General features: G+C 45.6%; 1 protein-coding gene across 3 annotated transcripts in view; it reads left to right on the plus strand.

Annotated features, from left to right (window-relative positions):
• Positions 1–323: 323 nt before the first annotated feature.
• The window catches only part of Usp33 (ubiquitin specific peptidase 33), a 50,403-nt gene continuing 45,075 nt past the window's right edge, over positions 324–5,651 (plus strand). For 2 of the 3 annotated variants that reach the window (XM_021195566.1, XM_021195567.1), the window contains exon 1: positions 324–478. The gene's annotated coding sequence lies outside the window, so the exon portion shown is untranslated. Of the gene's footprint in view, positions 479–2,574; positions 2,671–5,651 lie in introns of those variants that run through there. The other variant, XM_029537414.1, reaches the window with a different exon arrangement.

Genomic DNA, 5,651 nt, shown 5'->3' on the forward strand with positions numbered 1-5,651 from the left:
GGGTTAGGACTAGCATCACACTGTAGCCCAGACTGGCTTCGAAGTTACCGCAATCCTGCTGTCCCAGCGTTGAGCTAGGCACTTCATATTGCAAACCTCAGAACTTTCCGTTCTGCGGAGTTTGTACTGCACCGCCTTGGGAAGAGACCTTGGGAAGTTGTCTTGTGACTGCAGAGGATGGGAGAATAGGAATAAAAGAAGAAATGCGGCCCAAGTGGTGTATATGTCAGGTTCCCTGTCTAGCACAGGCCTAGCGGAGAACCCAGGCCACGCTCGAGGCCCCGCCCCGGGGCGTGTCTCCCCAGGCCCCGCCCCCAGACGCCCGCAGCGGCCGCGGAGACACCGGAAGGAGCGGCGGCTGCCGAGGGAAGCGTCGGGCAGCGGCCGGTTCTGCGGGCCGCGCTGCGGAACCGTTTTGCGGCCCTGCGGATCCGAGCGCTCAGGCTGCGAGGAGGAGCGCCGCGGGCGGCGGGCTGAGGTGAGCGCGGCGGGCGGGCGGGCTGAAGGGAGCGCGGAGGGCGGGCGCGGCCGGGCTGAGGCTCGCCCCGGCGCGCGGCCCGGGCGGCTCGGTGGGCAGGGATCCGGGTCGGGGGACGCGACCTGTGCGCGCCGCCCCGTTATTCATTGCTACGGACGGGAAGACCGAGGTGTCACCGTCCCAGTGGCGTGTCTTCGGCCGACGCAGCGTTTGGGTCGAGTCCAGTCGTAGCGTCTGTCGGTCGCAGCTTTTGTTCGGGTCACATTTCCACGGTTTGTGTGCTTTCCCAAGCGCTCAAGCATTTTTCAAATACAAAATGCTCTTCGTTGGAAAATTCGTAATGTTGACCTGTTAGGCAACGAGGTTGATCGCCTTAGGGGCTTTGCACTCAACTGAAGATTGTTAGGGTTTACATTCTGTCGGAATCAGTATTAGGCCTGCAAAATGGAGCCAGGGCTGACATCCTGACTGAGAAGTCTTAACTAAGCTGAAGACGCGGTTTATCAAAGGTGTCTAGACTTAGTGCTTAATGAAGAATTCTAGAATTCTGTAAATTTCTTCGAGACAGTCCAATATCTGGCCTCCAAGTCCTGATCTTCCTGCTTCCACCTCCCAAGTTGCTGCGATTCCAAATGTATTGCCACCATGTAATGCCAGATATTTTTGTTTGCTTGTTTGTTTGTTTGATCTGACAATTTTTTACTTTACGAAAAACCTGTTACCAAGGATAATGGGAGTCGGGGTAGACTGCTCAAGCCTAGAGATGCCTTTGGCAGTAGATAGCATTTGTAAGGTGGAGTAAGGTAGAGAAGGACTTCAGGCCAGCCTAGGCTACAGGAGCCCCCATTTCAAAGCAAGCAAACAAACAACAAACCAGAGAGCCAGGGGAGGGAGAGGGAGAGGGCGAGAGCGAGACCATTTTTCCTAGTGCCTTCTGTGGTTGAGGGCACAGTTGTATCTTATGGAAAGGGCAGAGCAAATCCAATGATTGCAGCAGGTTGCTTGATCTTATGAATGTTGGCAGTGAGTTCATACTGTTAATATAAGTATGGAAGAATGAAAATTTTATTGAGAGACACTGTTAACTTGTTTCAGTAACATACACTATGCTGATAGTTTTGTTATTTCATTTACTTTGGCAAGATGAGAAAAACTACACAAATATACACAAGGGGTATATTTATGATTGCATACTATTTTTTTGATCTGCATTGCCAGTTTTCAGTTACTTTCTTTTTTTAGTTCCATGTAGTATATGAATAAGCAAATCTTTCCACATAGTTTCAGTAAATAGGTGATTTGCTGTTTTCAGGATCCTTTCACTTACAAAGTCTTACTTGATTCTGTTCCTATCCTCTGAAGAATGCCAAATAGCCTTTCCCCAAGTCAGAGTTTCAGGATTGTGTAAAGATCAGCCTTTCCTTCTGAAATAATATTGCCAAACCAGCCTGTGCTAAAAATCAGAATTCAGCTAGATTAAGGCTGAGCCAGGTGGTGGTGATATGCACCCCTTTAATCCTAGCACTTGGGAAGTGGAGGCAGTCTTACCTCTGTACATTCCAGGCCAGCCTGGTCTACAGCGAGAGTTGAGGACAGCCATGGCTACACAGAGAAACCCTGTCTCAATCAATCAGTCAATCAATCAATCAATCCAGTGATTATAAAATAAAAGATTATAAAATTGTGACTTACTACATAGGACAGACTTAAATGCAGTGTTTTAAAAGCTTGAGGTTTTTGTTGTTGTTGTTTTTCTTTTCTTTTTCCCTTTCTTTTCTTTTTTTTCTTTTTTCTTTTCTTTCTTTTCTTTTTTTTGAGCCATGCTGGTCTTGAAATTGCTTGCAGCTCAGGATGACCTTGAATCCCTCTGGTCTTGCACCATCTCCTGTGCTGGGACTATAGTGCTTACCAACCTGCTGGCGCAAGACTGTATGCTGCAAGAAAATGACGTAAAATGCTGGATGATGTTTCAGAGAGGAAATGTGAATTATTTGAAAAAATAAAGAGATGAGGGGATAGTATTGCCCCACCTGGAACCTCATTTTTTTCCTATTCCAGCCTCCCCAGTGGCTGGGTCCACACTACCACATCTGCTGCAGATCTGTTCCGTTGGTGTAGGTGTAGTTCTAAAGCTGTTAAAAGTCTACATTGGGATTTCAGGAGCAGTTTGGTAGTAGAGCAAAGAATTTGAGGTGAGTACAGTTGGTTTGTCTTTCTATAAGAAGGTTCCTGGGGCTGGAGAGATGACACAATGCTTCAGAGGGCTTACCAAGGTCCTGAATTAAATCCCTAGCTCAAGTAGGTAGCTTGAGCACCTTCATCTGGTTTCCATGGACACCAGCAAACACACATACACAGAAAGTAATACAAGTAAATTACATGTAGGGCACATGAATTTTGTGCAGTGTAGTGTCTGTATATGGACTGAGAACTCATATTTAAGAAACAGTGCATTTGTGTTACTTCAGGGAGTAGGAAGGTCAGCAATCTGTTGAAGGCAAGGGTCTCCTAATAACAGGAGTGGTCCCCTAGGGCTGTAGCTCTGTGGGAGAGCACTTAGTGTGCACAAGGCTCCGGACTCTGCTCCCTAGAACTCCAGGATGGGAACTGGATGCATCATGTTTCCTAAAACCCTCCAGTTGAGTATGGTCTTTGCTGTGGGTTAGCCCTGGGGCCTGTGTGTGCTAGGCAAGCACCTGTCATCCCCTAGCTGCTTACTTTATTCTGAAACTAGCCTCACTACGGTACATTTACCTCCAGAGGCAGAGGCCTGGGCTGATCTTGAACTCACTTGTAGCCTTGAGTTTTTTACTTTTTTTTCTTTCCAGTTCTTTTGATGGCGTCTCTTAAAGGCAAGGCAGAGACTTGCTCTATAGCCTAGGCTAGCCTGAAACTTGTGATGCTCCTCTCTCCACTTCTGAATAGCTGGGATTATTGGCTTGGACCACCAGTTCTGGCAGATGGAGTCTTTTTGCTTGTTTGTTTTTAATAGAAGTACATATGGTGAGAACCTTATGGGTATTATCAAATCCTTCAGGCCTAATCCTCTTGAGAAGCCTATACTTATTCTAGGATATATACACTTATTCTAGGATATATACTTTTTTTTTTTTTTGAGACAAGAGCCCCACTATGTCCTGGTCACTGTGTAGGCCAGGGGTCTGCTTGCCTCACCTCTGGAGGTAAAGGTATGTGTTGCTACTCCCTGCTTGCTTCTTCCTTTTTTAGTGCCTGTACTTAAAATGCATTAAAACCCTTTCCTAAAAACTCCAGACTTGATTCATAATAAATAAATAATAGGAAGGTCTTTTGGAAGTTTAGTTGAGGGAGACAGTTCCCCCTCCCTTCCCCCTCCCCCCCACCTCCAAACAGAGTGATTTCCTAGGGAGGTGACCCTGAGGCTGGAAGATTAACTTGGGTAGCTTTAGGTTCGACTGAATTTTGACAGCTTAAACCTCTTTAAATGAACATGAATTGACTGTATGAACGCATTAGTGGAATCCAGTGTGATTTCAGTGTGTACATACTGGGACCAGCATCCTTTCTGAGGCTTCTCTGTAGTGTCTCTTGCCCATATTGTTACCTTGTGGTAACAATATGGGCATGGATGCTATTCCATAAACTGTGAGGAAGGGAAGCCCCTAAGGAGTGAGCAACCAAGGGCTTAATGCTACAGACTGTAGAGAAATGTCCCTCAGTGCAGCTGGGCATGGTGTTTTCTACGTATCCTGTCCTTGCTCACTGTGACTGTTCAGAAATGTTCCCTTGTTAGGAACAGGCAAGTTCCTGAAGTGCTAGGGAACTTAGGAGAGAAGCAAGGCGTTGAGGTGCCTGGAAGCTATGCTACAGCTACCACTAAGACCCGAGGTAGGTTCAAAGGGTATTGTGGCTCGGCATCAGTGGTATTAGTTAGCCCATACTCTCATTCAGTAATCCTGGTGTGACTGAGAACTGAGCTGAGAAGTGGTAAAAAGACACAGCTTGGCAGTAGAAGGGAAGGAGAGGGTCTAAGGGCAATGAAGTTAGAAAGCCTCTGTTGCTGGCTTCCAAGTTATTTCAGGAGAATAAAGGAATGGCAGTGTGGGTCGTGGTAGAGAGGTGATGGTTGGTACTGTGAGTCTCTTTCAGGGCTTGTAGTAACCCTGAAGTAGTGAGACTCATGGTGAAGCTGTGGTACTCATGTGAGGTAAACAAGACTGGATGGTTTCAATTGGTTATGAAATCCCAAAGAAGGAACTTTTAATAGGTTTGGTGGAAGCATTACTCAGATGACTTAAAAGTTTTATTTGCCCGTTCATTCATTTTGAGACAAGGTCTCCCTGCGAAGCCCAGAGTGGCCTTAAATTAACAATCTTTGGCATCCACCTCCAGGGCAGGGATTACAGCTGTGTACTAACACTCTTGGCAGTGTTTATTCCTTTACGATCGCTGATGTTATCTTCAGTGAACAAATAGAAAGGCTCAACCATTTTCTTTATAGTGGCTGTCATTGGAATATGGTGGTTGCATTTGCTTTTCTGTCTGTGCCTGTCTGAATAAGTTGTTTATTTGTGGTGATATTGGAGAAGGAACCTACGGTCTCATGGATGCTGGGAAGACACAGGACCACTGAGCTGCACTCTCTAGACTTCACTCTGTCCTTTTTGTTTCTGTCTCTGTATCTCACTCTGTAAACCAGACTGTTGTCACAATGGTGGAGCTCCCTTGCCCCTGCCTCTAATGGAATTACAGGCATGGGCTGGGCTGCTGTGTTGGTGCAGTGGCTGCCCTTGTCCTTGGTCTTGTTTGATGTAAGACTTAAGGCTCAGATTACTTGAGGATTTGACCTCTGTCAAGTTTGTTAACCCTTTCATGTTTTCTCTCCCATAGTTGTTATGATTAGTTCAACTAGATAAACTAAAACTGACTATGACTTGCTACTTACTGGGCAGATTTTTAAGAATTTTTTTTTTATTTTTAAGATTACCATAAATTATATCATTTTCCCTTTCCCTTTCCTCCCAACAAACCTTCCCATATAGCCTTCTTTGATCTCTTAAATTTCCTGCCTTTCTTTCTTTTTTTCTTTCTTTCTTTCTTTCTTTCTTTCTTTCTTTCTTTCTTTCTTTCTTTCTTTCTTTCTTTCTTTCTTCTTTCCTTCCTTCCTTCCTTCCTTCCTTCCTTCCTTCCTTCC

The sequence above is a fragment of the Mus pahari genome, chromosome 4 (genome assembly GCF_900095145.1).
Source record: "Mus pahari chromosome 4, PAHARI_EIJ_v1.1, whole genome shotgun sequence".
In the NCBI taxonomy this organism is placed as follows: Eukaryota; Metazoa; Chordata; class Mammalia; order Rodentia; family Muridae; genus Mus; species Mus pahari.